This window comes from Oncorhynchus mykiss, chromosome 1 (assembly GCF_013265735.2).
Source record: "Oncorhynchus mykiss isolate Arlee chromosome 1, USDA_OmykA_1.1, whole genome shotgun sequence".
Taxonomy (NCBI): domain Eukaryota; kingdom Metazoa; phylum Chordata; class Actinopteri; order Salmoniformes; family Salmonidae; genus Oncorhynchus; species Oncorhynchus mykiss.
In genome coordinates this window covers 47,208,158-47,230,118 of record NC_048565.1, presented here as the reverse complement: position 1 = coordinate 47,230,118, position 21,961 = coordinate 47,208,158, and positions in this window count along the sequence as shown.

The window sequence follows — 21,961 nt, the reverse complement described above, 5'->3', positions numbered from 1 at the left end:
ACTTCTTCCATTTTCTTTTAATTGCGCCAACAGTTGTTGCCTTCTCACCAAGCTGATTGCATATTGTCCTGTAGCCTATCCCAGCCTTGTGCAGGTCTACAATTGTATCCCTGATGTCCTTACACAGCTCTCTAGTCTTGGCCATTGTGGAGAGGTTGGAGTCTGTTTGATTGAGTGTGTGGATAGGTGTCTTTTATACAGGTAACGAGTTCAAACAGGTGCAGTTAATACAGGTAATGAGTGGAGAACAGGAGGGCTTCTTAAAGAAAAACTAACAGGTCTGTGAGAGCCGGAATTCTTACTGGATATATTGAATCCATTACTAAAATGGTTGTTCCAGTTTAAATACTTTAATGAAGAACTACACTAAAGCCGTTGAGTTGCCTTCCGTGTTGCTTCATTCTGGCATTCTACATGGATATTTTCAGTCATAAAATAGAAATAATGTGTCAAATATAGAGATTTTAAAATGGTTAATTATTTTACGCTTTCATTAGGTACAACTTAGGCAGTTGGATAGCTTTTATAGATTTCATAGGAGACATTCTCTCGATGGCTGATGGCAATGCATTGAGTGGCTGCTGCCAACATACAGACTCAATCTCTAGCCACTTTAATAATGAATTATTCGATGTAATAAATGTATCACTAGTCATTTAAACTGTGCCACTTTATATAATGTTTACATACCCTACATTTCTGTCATTTAAATAGTTGAGGCTGTGTGTTAGTTTAGATGGTGTTCAAGGTACAAAGTGTTCAACCTCCTTTCTTACAGAACTTTAGTGCCCCCCTGTGGAATATCACGCATCGTTACATGGGGATCAACATTTGTTTTTGAGGGTTGAAAAAAACAAACATGGATAATGTTAGAATAAAATCATGCTGAGGAAGTTTTATTCAAAAGACGAAGGATGAGACATGACGTGTCGTACAGTGTCAGGCTTCAGATCAAAAGAAAAACAATACAGTCTCTTCCTCGCAGTCCAACCAACGGTATTTTAAACGAAGCACAGTTGGAAGGCTAAGCAAATGTCATTCATATTTCACAAATGTAAGGCAACACTACATATATTCCAGATAAAGGGGTGGTTTTTATTCGTATAAAAGGAATAATTTATATAAGTGTTTCTTATGTGGCACTATCCAGGTCTTTCTTGCAAAAGTGGGTTATTTTGGCAAGAGAGACCTGGTTACCGCAGAACCCAGCAGTTATATTTCATCTGCAGCTGTCTGCTTCCCTTACATGTGCAAGTTGAGACAGGGCCTCTTCGCGTCAGATGTACCTCCTTCGGAATAATACAAATTTGAATCGGAACTTCACTTATATTATTATTCCGATCAGCACTTACCTCTACTCTTTGGTCAACAAATCCAATGAAGAAATAAACATTCTACTAAAAGGGTATACTTCATAGCTCACAAGAAACCAACAACACACACCACACATCATTTTCAACTGCAATAAAACTTTATAGAAACAGAATTCTTTGGAACATGGTGATGATAAATTAACATTTGCCTAACTAGAATAACAAGTGGATTAATATTAATCTCTAGTTCATACTGAGGGACATATTCTATCATCACATCAGCGTACTAGATACTCTGGATACTCCTAAGGGGTTGAAGCAGTCCATCTTCAGGAAGAGGCTCACAATTGGCCCAGTGTCGTCCGGTTTAGGGTTTGGCCGGGGTAGGTCGTCATTGTAAATAAGAATTTGTTCTTAACTAACTTCACAATTTAAATAAAGGTACAAAATAAATTAAATTAAGACGTGTGTGTGCGACCCCTTACAACTGGCTTTGCTCCATCTCTTCAGAAAGAGACTCTTCATCCACCTCCAAGATAGAGGGCATTGATGGAGAGACACACACTGGGAAGAAAGGCCCAGACTTAAAGTTAACGTCCCAGTGAATGGGCTTCACTCTCTTCCTACGCCCTCGTTGTCTATTCTCCCGCTCGGCCTTGGCACGGGAGGCGGGCATGTGCCCCCGCTTGATAGGAGGCTGTTCTGCCAGTGGGACCAAGGGGGTCAAGAGGGTATCAAAGGGGCACTTCTCATCCGCCTGCACGGCTCTCCCACTGGTCAGTAAAGGGGAGTGGTCGGTGCGACCTGTGTGGCTGGGTGTATGTCTGGTCAGGGGGTGACAGCCATCTCCGCAGACTAAAGGTGGACCACAGAGGAACATCCTCTCAGTGCTACTGAAGGACAGGGGCTCAGAGGGTAATATGATTTGTTTGTCACCCAGTTGTTCTGGAAGCTGCTGGTCCAGCATAGCAGACTGGATCTGTAATAGCTGGATCTTCTTCGACACACGCCGTGATCTGGTGTTGGCAGGCCGGGCTGGCACTGGGGAGGCAGGTGGGGCAGGCACTCGGCTGGAAGGAACCGGAGATGCAGATGGAGTAGGCACCAGAAGGTCAGGTACATAGCTGACCATTGGGGTAGGCAATGGGATGGCCATCAGGGGAGGTGAGGCTGACACTGCAATGGTTGGCAGCACAGGGAAAGAATTGGTGCTCTCCCTCCTACCCATGTAGTTTATAATCTCTAAGGTCTGGTTAGGGAACCTCAGAGTGCTGCCATCAGTATGTCTTGTTATCCTAGCTATCCCGGTCTTGGGTCGAGCCAGGCTTCTGCTGGCCTGGACCTCCGGCTGGAGGACATCCACAGGAGAACATGGCGGTTGCAAGAGGCTTCCGTCGGGCAGAGACCGTCTGGCCTGAGCAGGAGGAGAGCGGGGCCTTTGGTCCTGGATGTTAGACCTCTTGAGAGGATTGGCCTGGATCCTGACCTCAGACTGGCTGCATGGAGTCCCAGATAAAGGAGCTACTGCCTTGGCTGCAGTGGAGCATAAATTGGGTCTCCTAGGGATGCTTCCTGGTATCTGTGGTCTGCTGGATTTAACCTCTGGCTCCTTCTTGTGGCTGGAGATCAATGTGCTCCCTCCGGTTTTGGTTTTAACCAGACCCAGAGGCTTGCTACCCATCTGTCCCTCCAGCTGCAGACGAGGCATGCGAGGCACCTTGAGGGTGTTTTTGTTCCTTTGGGCATTGAGAGAGGTCACAGTGAGCATTGGGAGCCTGATGGGTGGAGTGGCCAATGGAAGCCTTCCCATGTCAGCCCTCTCTTTAATCACATCCATGTTGTGGAAGTGGGATCGGCTATTCTTTCTCCCTGGTGGCATTGGCTGTAGGACAATATCACTGGCACACCGGACACTGAGGATGTCTGTCAGGCTGTTCTCAGAACTGTTCTGACTGGTCTCTTGTGTCCTAGTCCTGGACTTCCCTCTGTCTTTCATGGCTGTGAGAGTCACAGTGGAAGAGCAAACAATATGTTTGAGAATAAGAATATAGAATAAATTACATATATTACAATAGAATTTGATCAAAGTTGTTTTTATGAACTAGTGTTTTTCCACTTTCAAAGGACATTCCAATTCCTGCCAAAATGTTCACAAATTCATAAAAATGAAAGATTCACAGACTAAGGCCTACCTTCAATTTGGACTTCCAGATAATTTGCTCACGTAGGATTTGACTGTACAGTTTCAAGAATATATTAAGACCACAATACCTAGTTTAAATAAATACTTTTTTTTGTCACAAATCACAAAACATAACCGTTTTTCTTACAGTTATTGATCAAATAAAGTTCTCATAAGATAAAAGTAGTGTATTTGAGATTATTTCATTAAATTATAGGTCCTACCTCAGTTCAGGAATAGCATCAATGACCTGTCTATGGTATGTCTTCATTTAACAAAAGAATGCTTCATTATGACATCATGTACATTATGACATAGTAGCCGTCCACATAATAAAAGTTTGTCAAAACCACTTGAATGGGCATGAAATGTAAAATTAAATAAAATAGACCTAATTCAACATTTGAATAAGATAGTACTTTGACAGTAAATATTCAGTTTATTGGCTTTTATTTTCATTACAGTAGTGGATTTGAATGTATTAAAATGAGAGTAGGCCTAGTGAGTTTCCTAGAACTCAATCGCTCATTGAACATCTGTGTGGAACGTTCGCAGCTGACGCAACGGACGCCTTTGAAAAACATTCACGATTTTAGTTTCATATTCAACTTATCAGCAATAATGCACGGCAAATAAATTCCCAGTACTCAAATAAACCTGACAATCGCAATTGTTTATTTATTAGAGCATCCTCTTAGAATGAGAATCACTGTGGTGTCAATGTTTTTGATTATGTCCAAGTAGGAACATAGCTACTGGTATTTTGACTTCTATACTATAATAGTAGTAGTTGTGTGTGTTTTCTTGTTGTGCATTCGTTTTGAGTCAAAGCTAAACCCACAATTTTTTGGTCCCATTCAGTATTAGCACCATCAGCCAATAGGGGAAGTGACATGCCTGAAGCCTAAATTGATGTTGTCAACTAAACACAATTCAATATTACTTTTGTAATACAGGTAATAGCCTAAAGTTAAGGCTCTCTTACAAACTAATGTAACAGTATTTATTCAACCTTAACATAAGTAACAGATTCATGGCCACATTTTGAGGTTACTGTAACTATACATGTATTCATATGTAAAGTTAATCATATAAAATGTAGAGATAGCATGCATACTATACTGTAGGTTGTGGAGATCTGTGGAGATATTCACAATTGCTGTAGTCAATGTAGAATCTCGAACGGCACTGATCACTTGCACCATGTCATCTCAACTTCACCGTCATTTGGTTCTGCTTTTTGATGAAGCAGTGTGGTTTAGTCGCCAGGGTTGTGGATGTGATTCCCACGGGTGACCAGTGTGACCGTATGCGAAATGACTAAAATGTAAATAACCAGTGGTGGAAAAGTACTCAATTGTCATACTTTTTTTTTTACAATATATTTATTGGCATTTCTTTTTTTGTTACAATTTAACAATCATCAGAATATGATACAGATAATGCCCCGTTATTCCCTTCCCTCCCCAACACAGGAACACCCTCCTCCCTCCCCTCTACCGGTATTAACTTCACTGATTAACAACAAAAAAAGAAACAGAATGACCTTCACATTCCATGCTAGAAAATAAATGATTCAACACAAAAACAAATAATAATAATAGATTCATGAAGAAAGTAGTAATGAGGCAGCTAAGGTGACGTCTCTAGAAACTACTGAAAGTCCCCCCAGACATCAGTAAATTCAAAGGGTTTATTACGTCAATTGTATGTTATTCTATCAGATGGAATATAGGAAGATAGTTATTTTAGCCACATCTGCTTGCTTGGCGGAGTGTCACTCTTCCATATAATAGCTCTGCCAATTTAATGAATCTGGTTTTGCTACAAATATAATACATTTGTACAGTAATCTAATCAGACCTACATACTTAGGTCCAATATTCTTCCTCTGTAAAACTTCAAACAGATAGTTCCATTCTATGCGGTCAAAAGCTTTTTCCGGTCATTCTCTACATAATGCATAATATTAAATAATCTTCTGATATTATCAGAAGATGAGCGGTTTCTTACAAAGACTGTTTGGTCCGTATCAACCAAGTCAGGTAGAACCTTATCCAGTCTAAGAGCAATGAGTTTCGCAAGAATCTTATATGAAGTGTTCAATAGAGATATTGGTCTATACGACACACAAAGCATAGGATCTTTCCCAGGTTTTAACAAAACTGTGATCTGTGTCTGGGAGCTTTTCTGTCTCTTCGACATAATTAAACTTACTGTAAAGAGGCTCAATTAGTTTGGGTAAAAAGGATCGATAGAATTCAATAGGGAATCCGTCTAACCCTGGTGATTGTCCCCCAGCAGTGTTGAAAATGGATTCCCTAATTTCCTCTGATGTAATCTCTTTCTCCAAGTGCTCTCTATCCTCATCATTAAAGTTTGTAAATTGAGTTTGTTCAAAAACTCATGACTTGTACAATGTTTCATAAAACTTCCTGAAGACTGGATAAATTTCCTCAGGACTGTGAACAACTGTGTTACTGGGTAGCTTAATAGAGCTAATAACTCTACTAGCATCCTCTCGTCTTATCTGGCAAGGAAGCAACTTTCCTGCTTTATCTCCATGTTCGTAGTGGTTTTGTTTTGTTCTCCTGAGAGCATTTTCCACTTCATGGGTCGTCAGGGTGTTATATTCCAATCGCTTTGAGTCTAATTTTTGTAGAGTTGAGTCGTCAAATGTTACAGTATGTTCATTTTCCAGATCTGTAATTTCATTCTCCAACGAATCTACTTGAGCCTTATACATCTGACAAGCATCTGAACTAAAGGATATGATTTGCCCCCTCAGATATGCAAGGAGAGCTTCTCATAAAATTAGGGAAGAGGCAGAGTTGTTATTGGTGCTAAAAAATAAGTCTATATGAGTGTTCAGAAATGTTACAAATGTGGGACTATTTAGTAAATATGTACCAAACCTCCATCTTCTTGAGGGTGGCTGTGCTCTACTGACGGGTACTGAAGCCAGCAGGGCAGAATGATCTGATATACATCTTGGTAAGTACTTACACCCAGTAGTTAAACTTCCCCTGGCTGCAGGAATAAGAAATACGTCTCTTCTAGAGTAATTGTTATGGACAGGGGAGTAAAATGAGTATTCTTTAACCTTTTGGTTGTGAAATCTCCTTAAGTCTACAAGTCCAAAGTGTTTCATTTGTTTTTAACATTTTAGCTGCCTGTGTGAGGTTGATACTATTAGAGGAAGATCTATCACTGGAAGGGTCCAGTACCAAGTTAAAATCCCCTGCCATTATTATCTCTGATGATGGGCACATTAACTTTAAAAAGATGTCTTGGTAAAATGTAGGATCATCATGGTTAGGACCATACACAATCACAATGGTAATGGGCTCAGTATTAATGAAACCTTGAATGATCACAAACCTTCCCCCTTTGTCTTTATTCTGAGATTGTATCTGAAAGGGGCAATGCTTATTAATGAGTATGGCCACCCCTCTTGCCCGAGAGGTGAAAGATGAATAGTACACTTGGCCCACCCATTCTCTTCAGTTTATCATGCTCAGAGTCAGTCAGGTGTGTCTCCTGAAGAAGAGCTATATCAACCTTATGCTGCTTTAGATAATACAGAATGCGTTTGCGCTTGACTGGGCATTTAGTACCCTTAATGTTAAGTGTCATAAAAGTATAGTTATTAGGTGCAGACATCTTTAAAGAAAATAAGAAATAGGGAAAAGGAAAGAAACAAAATTGCATTGAGTGTATACAACTTGAAAATTTAAAGTAGTAAACATCTCGTGAGCTAATACCCTGACCCTACCACAAACCCACCCAACCCCCTCCCCAACTGAGGGAGTTAAAGTACCCATATCCTTAGATGCTAGTCTTTAAACTAGATGTACCTACTATGCATAGCATCGCTCTAATTAGGTTAATTCTAAATTATATGTATATGGAATTGGAACTACATTGACTGTTCCTTGTAGCATAAAAATATTGTTAGTCAAGTAACAAAATACACTACCTGGACTTATGGATCATCAAATAGAATGATGCAGTACACACAGACTTATATACAAAGCCCACAGACCGCAATACCTTGCTATGTGTGAAATGTATGCATCCCCTTCCCCTCAAGAATGGTCAACCATACAGTCAGTTATGCAGGATTAAACAAATCTGTGGCCACCAGAAAGATTTTGACAACAATGCTAAAAAAAATGACAGATCAATTCAAAATGAGAAGCTACAAGGACAAAACTCTTGATGCTGCAATGATGAAAATATCTCATAAACCAAGAGAGGAATTACTTAAAACTCAACCAAAGAAGAAAAACAACGCAACCATCTTTTGCACTAAATACACCAAGGGTTCAGAGAAAATGAAAGCAATCCTGAAAAAGGACTGGCATATTCTGCAATCAGACAAAAAAAATAATTGCACACCTCTTCAAGGAATCCCCGCTGGTGGTCTATAAGCGTGGTCACAATATTGGAGATAGCTTGGTGAGATCTGACATGCCCCCTGAGCTCACTCAGACACTCTTGACACCTATCCCAAATGGGAACTACAAATGTGGATCATGCGCACAGTGCAATAGCATTATAAAAACATCCTTCTTCAGACACCCACATACAGGTCGAAACATCCCTGTTAGGGGTAATCATCTCCTGCAAGACCCCGGGAGTAATCTATCTCATCATCTGTTCATGTGGAAAAGCCGACAAAGGGAGCCTTACAGGATATCCTCTCTAAAAACATTGACCCCTAGTGGTCTGAATATTGACTTTGATCTCAGGCCCTTCTTATGAACAATTCCTTCTTTTATGAACAAGTCTTATAAATTGATATAATCTTTCTACAGCTTATTAGTGTACACCTAATATGTTCCCCCTGTTGATGATGCTCATTATAGATTAAGGTTGAACCAAAAGATTACATGTAACAAATATGAAATGAAATACGAAACAATGAAATATGTGAAATTGAATTAAACAATAATGTATGTGGATGCTAATATGATGTACTATATTCAATGATGTTTCTATACGATAACAATAGCCTAATATATTTAATATGCCATAAACGATTGTTTAAAAAAAAAAATCTAATTAACTTAATCATTATGGCATTAATTGCACTGTTTGTCTACATAACCTGGTTCAAGTTTTCATGACATTACCCTGAAGAAGGCATAGTGATGCTAAAACATTGGTAAATACCCAATACATTACTGGGAGTTTATATATGGAGTGTGCAACTTTCTTTATTTTGATAAAAAAAAGTATTTAAGTAAAAATACTTTAAAGTACTGTATCTGTACTTTATTATTTATGTTTTTGACATATTTTACTTTTACTTAACATTTCTAAAGAATATGATGTACTTTTTACTCCATATATTTTCCCTGACACCCAAAAGTACTCATTACATTTTGAATGCTTAGCAGGACCGAAAATGGTCAAATTCCCACACTTATCAAGAGAACATCCCTGGTAATCCCTACTGACTCTGATCTGGCGGACTCAAAATCACTAAACACAAATTCTTTGTTTTTAAATGATGTCTGGGTGTGACTCTGGCTATCTGATTTGCTTAATTTAAGGAATTTTAAATTCATACTTTTACTTTTGATACTTAAGTATATTTTAGCAACTACATTTACTTTTGATACTTAAGTATATTTAAAACCAAATACTTTTAGACTTTTACTCAGGTAGTTTTTTATTGGCTGACTTTCACTTTTTTTTGAGTCATTTTCTACTAAGGTAACTTTACTTTTACTCAAGTATGGCAATTGAGTACTTTTTCCATCACTGGTTATTTACATTTTGGTCATTTAGCATACGGTCACACTGGTCACCCGTGGGAATCGCACCCACAACCCTGGCGACTAAACCACACTGTGCTTCATAAAATAGCAAAACCAAATTACTTGGTTTGAAGTTGAGAATACATTAAAAGTGAATTTGAAATGTGTTTGGTCGACAACAGCAATTTAGGCATCAGACATGTCACTTCCCCCATTGGCTGACAGTGCTAATACCGAATGGGACCAAAATATTGTGGGATTAGCGTTGACTCAAAACGAATGCAAGACAAGAAAACACACACAACTGCTACTATTTTAGTATAGAAGTCAAAATACCTGTAGCTATGTTCCTACTTGGACATAATCAAAAACACTGACACCACAGGGATTCTCGTTCTAAGAGGATGCTATAATAAATAGATAATTGCGATTTTCAGATTTATTTGAGCACTGGGAATTTATTTGTCGTGCATATATGCTCATAAATTGAATATGAATGTCACGTTCTGACCCTAGTTCCTGTGTTATTTGTTTGTCTTAGTTGGTCAGGACGTGAGTTGGGTGGGCATTCTATGTTTTGTGTTTCTAGGTTGGTTTTCTGTGTTCGGCCTAGTATGGTTCTCAATCAGAGGCAGGTGTCGTTAGTTGTCTCTGATTGAGAATCATACTTAGGTAGCCTGGATTTCACTGTTGTTTTGTGGGTGATGGTTTCCGTGTCTGTTCACCACACGGTACTGTTTCGGTTTTGTTCACGTTTATTGTTTTGTATTCATTGAGTGTTCAGTTTGTTTTATTAAACGATATGGACACTTAGCACGCTGCGCGTTGGTCCTCCGATCCTTCTCGCTACTCCTCCTCAGAAGAGGAGGAGGAAAACCTTTACAATGAAACTAAAATCGTGAATGTTTTTGTGTGGCGTCAGCTGCGAACGTTCCACACAGATGTTCAATGAGCGATCGAGTTCAACTAAACTCACTAGGCCTACTCTCATTTAAATGAATTCAAAACCACTACTGTAATGAAAATAAAAGCCAATAAACTGAATAATTACTGTCAAAGTATTGTTTTTATTCAATTGTTGAATTAGGCCTATTGTATTTAATTTGACTATTCATTCCTATTCAAGTGGTTTTGACAAACTTTTATGATGTGGACAGCTGCTATGTCATAATGTACATGATGTCATAATGAAGCTTTCTTTTGTTAAAATTTGACATTCCATAGACAGGTCATTGATGCTCTTCCATATCTTAGGTAGGACCTATAATTTAATGAAATAATCTCAAATACACTACTTTTATCTCATGACAACTTTATTTAATCAATAACTAAGAAAAACGTATGTTTTGTGATTTGTTTCAAAAATATTTCTTTAAACTAGGTATTGTGGTCTTGTTTCTGTTTTCAATAATATATTGTTGAAACTGTATAGTCAAATCCTACGTGTGCAAATTATCTGGAAGTCCAAATTGAAGGTAGGCCTTAATCTTTCATTTTTATTAATTTGTGAACATTTTGGCAGGAATTGGAATGTCCTTTGAAAGTGGAAAAACACTAGCTTATAATAACAACTTTGATCAAATTCTATTGTAATAATGAAATTTATTCTATATTGTTATTCTCAAACATGTTGTTTGCTCCTCCACTGTGACTCTCACAGCCATGAAAGACAGAGGGAAGTCCAGGACTAGGACACAAGAGACCAGTCAGAACAGTTCTGAGAACAGCCTGACAGACATCCTCAGTGTCCGGTGTGCCAGTGATATTGTCCTACAGCCAATGCCGCCAGGGAGAAAGAATAGCCGATCCCACTTCCACAACATGGATGGGACTAAAGAGAGGGCTGACATGGGAAGGCTTCCAATGGCCACTCCACCCATCAGGCTCCCAATGCTCATTGTGACCTCTCTCAATGCCCAAAGTAACAAAAACACCCTCAAGGTGCCTGGCATGCCTCGTCTGCAGCTGGAGGGACAGATGGGTAGCAAGCGTCTGGGTCCGGTTAAATCCAAAACCGGAGGGAGCACATTTACCTCCAGCCACAAGAAGGAGCCAGAGGTTAAATCGAGCAGACCACAGACATCAGGAAGCATCCCTAGGAGGCCCAATTTATGCTCCACTGCAGCCAAGGCAGTGGCTCCTTTATCTGGGACTCCATGCAGCCAGTCTGAGGTCAGGATCCAGGCCAATCCTCTCAAGAGGTCTAACATCCAGGAACAAAGGCCCTGCTCTCCTCCTGCTCAGGCCAGACGGTCTCTGTCCGACGGAAGCCTCTTGCAGCCGCCATGTTCTCCTGTGGATGTCCTCCAGCCGGAGGTCCAGGCCAGCAGAAGCCTGGCTCGACCCAAGACCGGGATAGCTAGGATAACAAGACATACTGATGGCAGCACTCTGAGGTTCCCTAACCAGACTTTAGATCTTATAAACTCCATGGGTAGGAGGGAGAGCACCAATTCTTTCCCTGTGCTGCCAACAATTGCAGTGTCAGCCTCACCTGCCCAGATGGCCATCCCATTGCCTACCCCAATGGTCAGCTATGTACCTGACCTTCTGTTGCCTACTCCATCTGCTTCTCCGGTTCCTTCCAGCCGAGTGCCTGCCCCACCTGCCTCCCCAGTGCCAGCCCGGCCTGCCAACGCCAGATCACGGAGTGTGTCGAAGAGGATCCAGCTCTTACAGATCCGGTCTGCTATGCTGGACCAGCAGCTACCAGAACAACTGGGTGACAAACAAATCATATTACCCTCTGAGCCCCTGTCCTTCAGTAGCACTGAGAGGATGTTCCTCTGTGGTCCACCTTTAGTCTGCCACCCAACCAACGTAGGCGGAGATGATGGCTGTCACCCCCTGCCCAGACCTACGCCCAGCCACACAGGTCGCACCGACCACTCCCCCTTATTGACCAGTAGGAGAGCCGTGCAGGCGGGTGAGAAGTGCCCCGTTGAAATCCTCTTGACCCCCTTGGTCCCACTGGCAGAACAGCCTCCTATCAAGCGGGGGCACATGCCCGCATCCCGTGCCAAGGCCGAGCGTGAATGGGAGAATAGCCAACGAGGGCGCAGGAAGAGAGTGAAGCCCATTCACTGGGACGTTAACTTTAAGTCTGGGCCTTTCTTCCCAGTGTGTGTCTCTCCATCACTGCCCTCGATCTTGGAGATGGATGAAGAGTCTCTTTCTGAAGAGATGGAGTAAAGACAGTTTTAAGGGGTCGCACACACACACACACTCACTCACACACGTACACATATCCTCATTTTATTTTTTTGACCTTTATTTAAATTGTGAAGTTAGTTAAGAACAAATTCTTATTTACAATGACGACCTACCCCGGCCAAACCCTGACGACACTGGGCCAATTGTGAACCGCCCTATGGGACCAGTGCCTTATACCGCTGCGCCAATCAGGAGCCCTATTGAGACCTCATGGCCTTCCATGGACCAGAGAGGATCAACCAGCATCATCCCAGCATCTGCCCTGCCTGTCATCCTAGTACCTCCACTTCCCTTTCAACCCCAAACCACAAAGGGCAGGTGACAGAAATGATCCAGCGCCCACCGATCCAGGCTGTTCTGCATGAGCAGCAGCAGCTACTGTCGGAAGTACTGTTGGAACAGACTTTTCCTATGAGACCCAACAGGAGCCACAAGCTGTCAAAGTACTTTCATCCCTGGGGTGTGGAGCTTCTCGAACAGTGTTCTCTTCCTGAAGATGGACTGCTTCAACCCCTTAGGAGTATCCAGAGTATCTAGTACGCTGATGTGATGATAGAATATGTCCCTCAGTATCAACTAGAGATTAATATTAATCCACTTGTTATTCTAGTTGGGCAAATGTTAATTTATCATCAGCATGTTCCAAAGAATTCTGTTTCTATAAAGTTTTATTGCAGTTGAAAATTATGTGTGGTGTGTGTTGTTGGTTTCTTGTGAGCTATGAAGTATACCCTTTTAGTAGAATGTTTATTTCTTCATTGGATTTGTTGATTTGTTGACCAAGGAGAAGAGGTAAGTGCTGACCGGACTAATATAAGTGAAGTTCCGATTCAAATTTGTATTAATCCGAAGGTGGCACATCTGACTCACAATTTAATGTCATAATTCTTCACGTTTTCAATGTATAGCAACACTGACAAATTCTAAGGTGGAACTATTTGTACTACATCATTTGAAATGAGGATATATCCAAACACAGTGGTTATGAATTGCGAGAATGCTGAACAACATTTTCTGACCAATAGGCTTGTTTGTCGTAATATTTGGCCAAAGGTTTCTTTGCTTGAGTCAAGAGGCCCTGTCTCAACTTGCACATGTAAGGGAAGCAGACAGCTGCAGATTTAATATAACTGCTGGGTTACACGATAACCAGGTCTCTCTTGCCAAAAGAACCCACTTTTGCAAGAAAGACCTGATAGTGCCACATAACACAACGCTTATATAATTCTTCCTTTTAAAATTAGCCCTTTAACTGGAATAGATGTAGTGTTGCCTTGCATTTTCTGAAATGTGAATGACATTTGCTTAGCCTTCAAACTGTGCTTCGTTTAAAATACGTTGGTTGGACTGCGACGCAGTGACTATATCGTTTTTCTTTTGATCTGAAGCCTGACACTGTACGACACTTCGTGTCTCATCCTCCGTCATTTGAATAAAACTTCCTCGACATGATTTTATTCTCACATTACCCATGTTTTTTTTCAACCCTCGCAAACAAATGTTGATCCCCATGAAAAGACATGTTATATTCCACAGGGGGGCACTAAAGGTCTGTAAGAAAGGAGGTTGAACACTTTGTACCTTGACACCATCTGAATTTACACACAGCCTCAACTATTTAAATGACAGAAAATGTCATATCTGCTCTCACACAGTACATTAGGTTTTTCACAGTCCATCATAATAAATACTTTTTGGCAACTTATGTGTTGTTGTCTAAGGTTCATTCCGAAACGCATTATCTCCACCAAAGCCCAAAGTTTACTAGCATTATAAAGATATCCATCAAGTTTAAGAGGTGTTACCACATTTTTGTAGATATGTATCTGCGGGCCAGTGCAAAGACTCACATTGCATTGTAAGATTAGTCATGCATCGTACCCAGTTCCTCTCTAGAAACATGCATGAGAAGCTATGACTAAGCAGAGCAGTATGGCTGTATCAATTGTTCTAGAACTGGTTCAAGAAAGAAGGTTAGGTTAGTTAGGCTACGTGTGATCGTGCATCACCATAACTGAAACATGGCCTTTCTTTCACTGTTTCACGTCATGGTGCAAGTATTTCCATGAACTGGGAAACATTTGCATACATTTCAATTTCTCTGGCCGGCAGTGAAGGGGTTAGTCAGCTGTGTGCTCTCAGTATACGCTCACTCCCAACTCATAACTCCCTGTTGGGGTGAGTCTATCTACAAATAAACGCAGCAAGAAGATAACAGCTAACACAGGAAGCTGAAATCCTGGGGTCCGTCTTATGTTCCCTCAGTTCTACCCCATTTTGAACAGATGCTTTCATCCATGACCAGGCCATGTTTTGGCAGTTTTGCTGCACGACATTCTCCAATCCGTCAAAAAAAATAGGCCTATAGTGTACAGTGTCGGCCTATAATGTCATTTTATAACTAGGCCTACCATAAGATAGCCTACCATTTTTAAAACATGCAGTTGCGTTGGATTTATTAACCTAGTCCTGATTCCTGACAAAAGCTTATAGGGACTTGTCCTTTAAGGTATGAACATCAGTTATCCATCAGCTACCCAAGTTTATTACAAGTTTTCTTGAGGCTTTTTGCAAAGAGATCAATAGTGATGTAACGGCCTACGTCTTCATAGCAGTACAAAGCTGAAATCACTTATCAGTACATTTTATTCCACCTTGTGAAACCAGGGGTCTAGTGGAGGGTAAATGTGAATAGAATTTTAAAAAGGCCTGTTATGAGAGAGAAAGAGAGATGGTGAGAGTAGCTGAGTGCCTATAGTAAGAGATGGCTGTTAATATCACTAGGCTGTTTGGTCTGTGTGCAAGTAAGAATCTTAACCTGCCATAAACTGCTTTTGTGTCAGCAAGTCTACAGACCATTCAAGTAACTGCACTGAACACCTCACTGATACTGACGGTGTAAGCTACAAACCCAAATTGTCTACGGAAATGTAGGTGACTGTCACGGTTTTCGTCCTCTTCTTCTTCTGAGGAGTAGGAAGGATCGGACCAATACGCAGCGTGGTAAGTGTTCGTCATATTTTTTATCGAAACTGAACCCTACACAGATTGAAACCGAAATAGTTCTGTGTGGAAAAAACAGAAAACAATCACCCACAACCAAAATGGGGAAGACAGGCTACCTAAGTATGATTCTCAATCAGAGACAACGATCGATCAACAGCTGCCTCTGATTGAGAACCATACCAGGCCAAACACAGAAATACAACATAGAAAAAAGAACATAGACTACCCACCCCAACTCACGCCCTGACCAAACTAACACAAAGACATAATAAAGGAACTAAGGTCTGAATTTGACAGTGACAGTAATAATATTGCACACATATTCAGAAATCTGCAAGTTTTTATACTACTTCTATATTGCACCGTTACCAACATGATCTTTTTTTTTAATCCATTAATTTCCCTGTAATCTGCTGAGATTGTGATAGTTTTCAGGCTTTGAAGGGAGTTTTGACTGGATTTACTAGAAATGTGAAATTGACCTGGCAAGCCTGTCTCTGCCTGAGCATGATCACAACAAAAGTAGCTGTGCAGCACGTTTTTTAAGGAAGAGGAGGATGGTTGCAGACGTTCGCATTTATACAAGAAGGTAAGTTATTAACTAAACTGTTAACAAATATGTTAACTAAAATTGTATGTGGTGTATTGGCAAGCAATGCATGTTCCCATTGTCTTTATTTGTAATTAATGTTAGCTCATGTATGTCTTTCGGTGGAATTCAACATGCATTGACAATGTCCGAAAGCCGCATTGTATCAGATATACTTCATCATGAGATTGAAATTGGTAGGCTCATCCAAACAATTCATTAATATGCAATTGTTACTTTGCATGTTTTTACCTTATATTTATTTACTGCTTGCTAATGATTAGCGTGCTAGCTAGCGGTTAGCGTGCTAGCTAACGGTTAGCGTGCTAGTTTAGCATAATTGGTCAAAATGTCTTTGATTCAGAATACATGTTTGTGGTTAACCCAATGTTACATGATTTGGAAAATAATATTGCCAATGTAACTTGAATTGGTTTACAAGCTAGCCAGAAAAGCCAGTTCCTTTTCATCTGTTTTGTCAAGTCATAAGCATGCATGTGTGCTGAAATATTTAAATAAATCCCCTCATTTAATTATTTTATTTGGGCAGTTTTTTTATCACCCTTTCTTACCCAAAGAGAAATAAGTTGCTAGTTACTTTGGCTTTGCACTCAAAAGAGTGAAACACCACAACAGGAATAAGGATTGTGTAAAGTGTCAAATTTGGTAGGACTGCCAATTCACATGCCTTCCTTTAGCCATATCACTCATACTGTTACTGGTTTAAACCATCCATAAAAGCAGATGTGCTTTAGTTGCATCCAGGAACTTGTATAATGTGCTTATACTTGCTTTTTTTTTTACCTTGAAAGTCGTCTTAAAAAAGGAAATTGTAATAGATGTTTGTAGGACCTCATTCAGTCAATGATAACAGTCATTGGTGTCCCCCAGCCCATCCCCTTTGTTGTGTGCCGAGCAATCTTGTCATTCTTTGAGAAACTTGTCTTTCTTTACGAAGGCACTGCAGAGGCTAAGAAGACGCATGGAAACTCTAAAAGAAACATAATTCAACGTGTAGGCCAGATTTGAAAAGGAAATAATAAATCCTGAAGCTCAGGTTTGTCAGTTGTTTAGAATGAGGATACTGGGGATTGTGTAATCATATTCAATTGCCTAAGTGGCACATGACTAATTTAATATTATTGTATCCTTAGATGTCAGACACCGAGGCTGCCAGTACCGTATACGTAAGTTAGTGTCATTCAACACCAGCACATACTGTAAGTTCTTGTGAATCTGCTTTGTAAATCAAAGACAGGCAAGTCTGCACTTTCATCCCATATTCATTGTATTATAACAAAATGTAAAGTAGAGGAGCACAGAGCCATAACTAATCAAAATGTCAAAATACTTTGTGTTATCTCTCCAGTTATCTAATATGCTTTTTTCTGCAATACAGTTGACCAAAGCTATGCTTGGATACAAGACTGATGACTCAATAACTATTATTGACAAATGTGAAGATGTTATGTCCCAGGGTCATCAGAGGAAGGCAATTTCTATGAAGAAAATCTGACCAGTATGCCTATACCTTACATACACATGGACCTATTCTTATCTGATACAGTGCCTTGAGAAAGTATTCGGCCCCCTTGAACTTTGCGACCTTTTGCCACATTTCAGGCTTCAAACATAAAAATATAAAACTGTATTTTTTTGTGAAGAATCAACAACAAGTGGGACACAATCATGAAGTGGAACGACATTTATTGGATATTTCAAACTTTTTTAACAAATCAAAAACTGAAAAATTGGGCGTGCAAAATGATTCAGCCCCTTTAAGTTAATACTTTGTAGCGCCACCTTTTGCTGTGATTACAGCTGTAAGTCGCTTGGGGTATGTCTCTATCAGTTTTGCACATCGAGAGACTGAATTTTTTTCCCATTCCTCCTTGCAAAACAGCTCGAGCTCAGTGAGGTTGGATGGAGAGCATTTGTGAACAGCAGTTTTCAGTTCTTTCAACAGATTCTCGATTGGATTCAGGTCTGGACTTTGACTTGGCCATTCTAACACCTGGATATGTTTATTTTTGAACCATTCCATTGTAGATTTTGCTTTATGTTTTGGATCATTGTCTTGTTGGAAGACAAATCTCTGTCCCAGTCTCAGGTCTTTTGCAGACTCCATCAGGTTTTCTTCCAGAATGGTCCTGTATTTGGCTCCATCCATCTTCCCATCAATTTTAACCATCTTCCCTGTCCCTGCTGAAGAAAAGCAGGCCCAAACCATGATGCTGCCACCACCATGTTTGACAGTGGGGATGGTGTGTTCAGGGTGATGAGCTGTGTTGCTTTTACGCCAAACATAACGTTTTGCATTGTTGCCAAAAAGTTCAATTTTGGTTTCATCTGACCAGAGCACCTTCTTCCACATGTTTGGTGTGTCTCCCAGGTGGCTTGTGGCAAACTTTAAACAACACTTTTTATGGATATCTTTAAGAAATGGCTTTCTTTTTGCCACTCATAGATCACTGCACCTGTACATAGCCCTCCTGTAATCAGTCCATCCAACTACCTCATCCCCATACTGTTATCTATTTTATTTATTTTGCTCCTTTGCACGCCAGTATCTCTACTTGTACACTCATCTTCTGCACATCTATCACTCCAGTGTTTAATTGCTATATTGTAACTATTTCGCCACTATGGCCTATTTATTGCCTTACCTCTGTTATCCTTCCTCATTTGCACACATTATATAGACGTTTTCTATTGTATTATTGACTGTATGTTTGTTTATTCCATGTGTAACTCTGTGTTGTTGTTGTTTGTGTTGCACTGCACTGTAAAGGAATTAATATGTACATGTAAGTATATGGATGAGGGAGATACAGAACATGGTATAGAGTACAGTATATACATATGAGATGAGTAATGTAGGGTATGTAAACAGTTTAGAAAGTAGCATTGTTAAAAGTGACATTTATTAAAAAATGTAATTATTAAAGTGCCTAGAGATTTTGAGTCAGTATGTAAGCAGCAGCCACTCAATGTTAGTGATTGCTGTTTAACAGTCTGATGGCCTTGAGATAGAAGCTGTTTTTTCAGTCTCTCGGTCCCAGCTTTGATGCACCTGTACTGACCTCACCTTCTGGATGATAGCCTGGGTGAACAGGCAGTGGCTCGCTCGGGTGGTTGTTGTCCTTGAGGATCTTTTTGGCCTTCCTGTGACATCGGATGGTGTAGTTGTCCTGGAGGGCAGGTAGTTTGCCCCCGGTGATGCGTTGTGCAGACCTCACTACCCTCTGAAGAGCCTTACGGTTGTGGGCGGAGAAGTTGCCGTACCAGTCGGTGATATAGCCCGACAGGATGCTCTCGATTGTGCATCTGTAAAGGTTTGTGAGTGTTTTTGGTGACGAGACAAATTTCTTCAGCCTCCTGAGGTTGAAGAGGCGCTGTTGCGCCGCCTTCACCATACTGTGTGTGGGTGGACCATTTCAGTTTGTGTACGCCGAGGAACTTAAAACTTTCCACCTTCTCCACTACTGTCCCGTTGAAGTGGATAGGGGGGTGCTCCCTCTGTTGTTTCCTGAATTCCACGATCATCTCCTTTGTTTAGTTGACGTTGAGTGTGAGGTTATTTTCCTGACACCACACTCCGAGGGCCCTCACCTCCTCCCTGTAGGCTGTGTTGTCATTGTTGGTAATCAAGCCTACCACTGTAGTGTCGTCTGCAAACTTGATGATTGAGTTGGAGGCGTGCATGGCCACGCAGTCGTGGGTGAACAGGGAGCACAGGAGAGGGCTGAGAATGCACCCTTGTGGGACCGCAGTGTTGAGGATTAGCGGAATGGAGATGTTGTTTTCTACCCTCACCACCTGGAGGTGGCCCGTCAGAAAGTCCAGGATCCAGTTGCACAGGGCGGGGTCAAGACCCAGGGTCTCAAGCTAAATTACAAGTTTGGAGGGTACTATGGTGTTAAATGCTGAGCTGTAATCGATGAACATGATTCTTACATAGGTATTCCTCTTGCCCAGATGGGTTAGGGGAGTGTGATTGCGATTGCGTCGTCTGTGGACCTATTGGGGCGGTAAGCAAATTGGAGTGGGTCTAGGGTGGAGGTGATATGATCCTTGACTCGTCTCTCAAAGCATTTCATGATGACAGAAGTGAGTACTACGGGGCGATAGTCGTTTAGCTCAGTTACATTAGCTTTCTTGGGAACAGGAACAATGTTGGCACTCTTGAAGCATGTGGGTACAGCAGACTGGGATAGGGATTGATTGAATATGTCCGTAAACACACCAGCCAGCTGGTCTGCGCATGCTCTGAGGACACGGCTAGGGATGCCGTCTGGGCCGTCAGCCTTGCGAGTTTTAAGACATTTAAATGTTTTACTCACGTTGGCTGCGGTGAAAAAGAGCCTGCAGGTTTTGATAGTGGGCCGTGTCAGTGGCACTGTATTGTCCTCAAAGCGAGCAAAGAAGTTGTTTAGTTTGTCTGGGAGCAAGACTTCAGTGTCCACGACGGGGCTGGTTTTCGTTTTATAATCCGTGATTAGCTACACTGTTTGTATTCGGTCATGTTTCCGGTTGCCTTGCCATGATTAAAAGCAGTGGTTCGCGTTTTCAGTTTTGTGCGAATGCTGCCATCAATCCATGGTTTCTGGTTGGGGAAGGTTTTAATAGTCACCGTGGGTGACTATTAGTCACCGTGGGCAACTTGCACTTGCTAATAAACTCGCTCACCGAATCAGCGTATACATCAATGTGGTTGTCTAAGGCTATCTGGAACATATCCCAGTCCACGTGATCGTAGCAATCTTGAAGTGTGGAATCAGATTGGTCGGACCAGCATTGAACAGACCTGAGCACGGACGTTTCCTGTTTTAGTTTCTGTCTATAGGCTGGGAGCAAGAAAATCGAGTCGTGGTCAGATTTGCGACTCTTTAATCATAAGACATACACCCCCGCCCTTCTTCTTACCAGAGAGATGTTTGTTTCTGTCTGCGCGATGTTGAAGAAACCGGGTGGCTGTACCGAGTCTGATAACGTATCCCGAGTGAGCCATGTTTCCGTGAAACAGAGAATGTTACAATCTCTGATGTCTCTCTGGAAGGCAACCCTTGCTCGAATTTCGTCTACCTTGTGGTAAAGAGACTGGACATTGGCGAGTAGTATATTCGGAAGTGGTGAGCGATGTGCCCGTCTACGGAGCCTGACCAGAAGACCGCTCCGTCTTCCCCTTCTGGGACGCCATTGTTTTTGGTCGCCTTCTGGAATCCAATCCATTGTCCTGGGTGGTGGTCCAAACAGAGGATCCACTTGGGGAAAGCCATATTCCTGGTCGTAATGTTGGTAAGTTGACGTTGCTCTTATATCCAATAGTTCTTCCCGGCTGTATGTAATTAGACTTCAGATTTCCTGGGGAACAGTGTAAGAAATAGACATTAAAAAACAAAATACTGCCTCCCGGGTTGCGCAGTGGTTAAGGGCCCTGTACTGCAGCGCCAGCTGTGCCACCAGAGACTCTGGGTTCGCGCCCAGGCTCTGTCGTAACCGGCCGCGACGGGGAGGTCCGTGGGGAGACGCACAGTTGGCCTAGCGTCGTTCGGGTTAGGGAGGGTTTGGCCGGTAGGGAAATCCTTGTCTCAACGCGCAAAAGCGACTCCTGTGGCGGGCCGGGCGCAGTGCACGCTAACCAAGGTTGCCAGGTGCACCGTGTTTCCTCCGACACATTGGTGCGGCTGGCTTCCGGGTTGGATGCGCGCTGTGTTAAGAAGCAGTGTGGCTTGGTTGGGTTGTGTATCGGAGGACGCATGACTTTCAACCTTCGTCTCTCCCGAGCCCGTACGGGAGTTGTAGCGATGAGACAAGATACTACGAAATTGGGGAGGAAACGGGGTAAAATTCCCCCCGACCCCCCCCCCCCCAAAAAAAAACCCCAAAA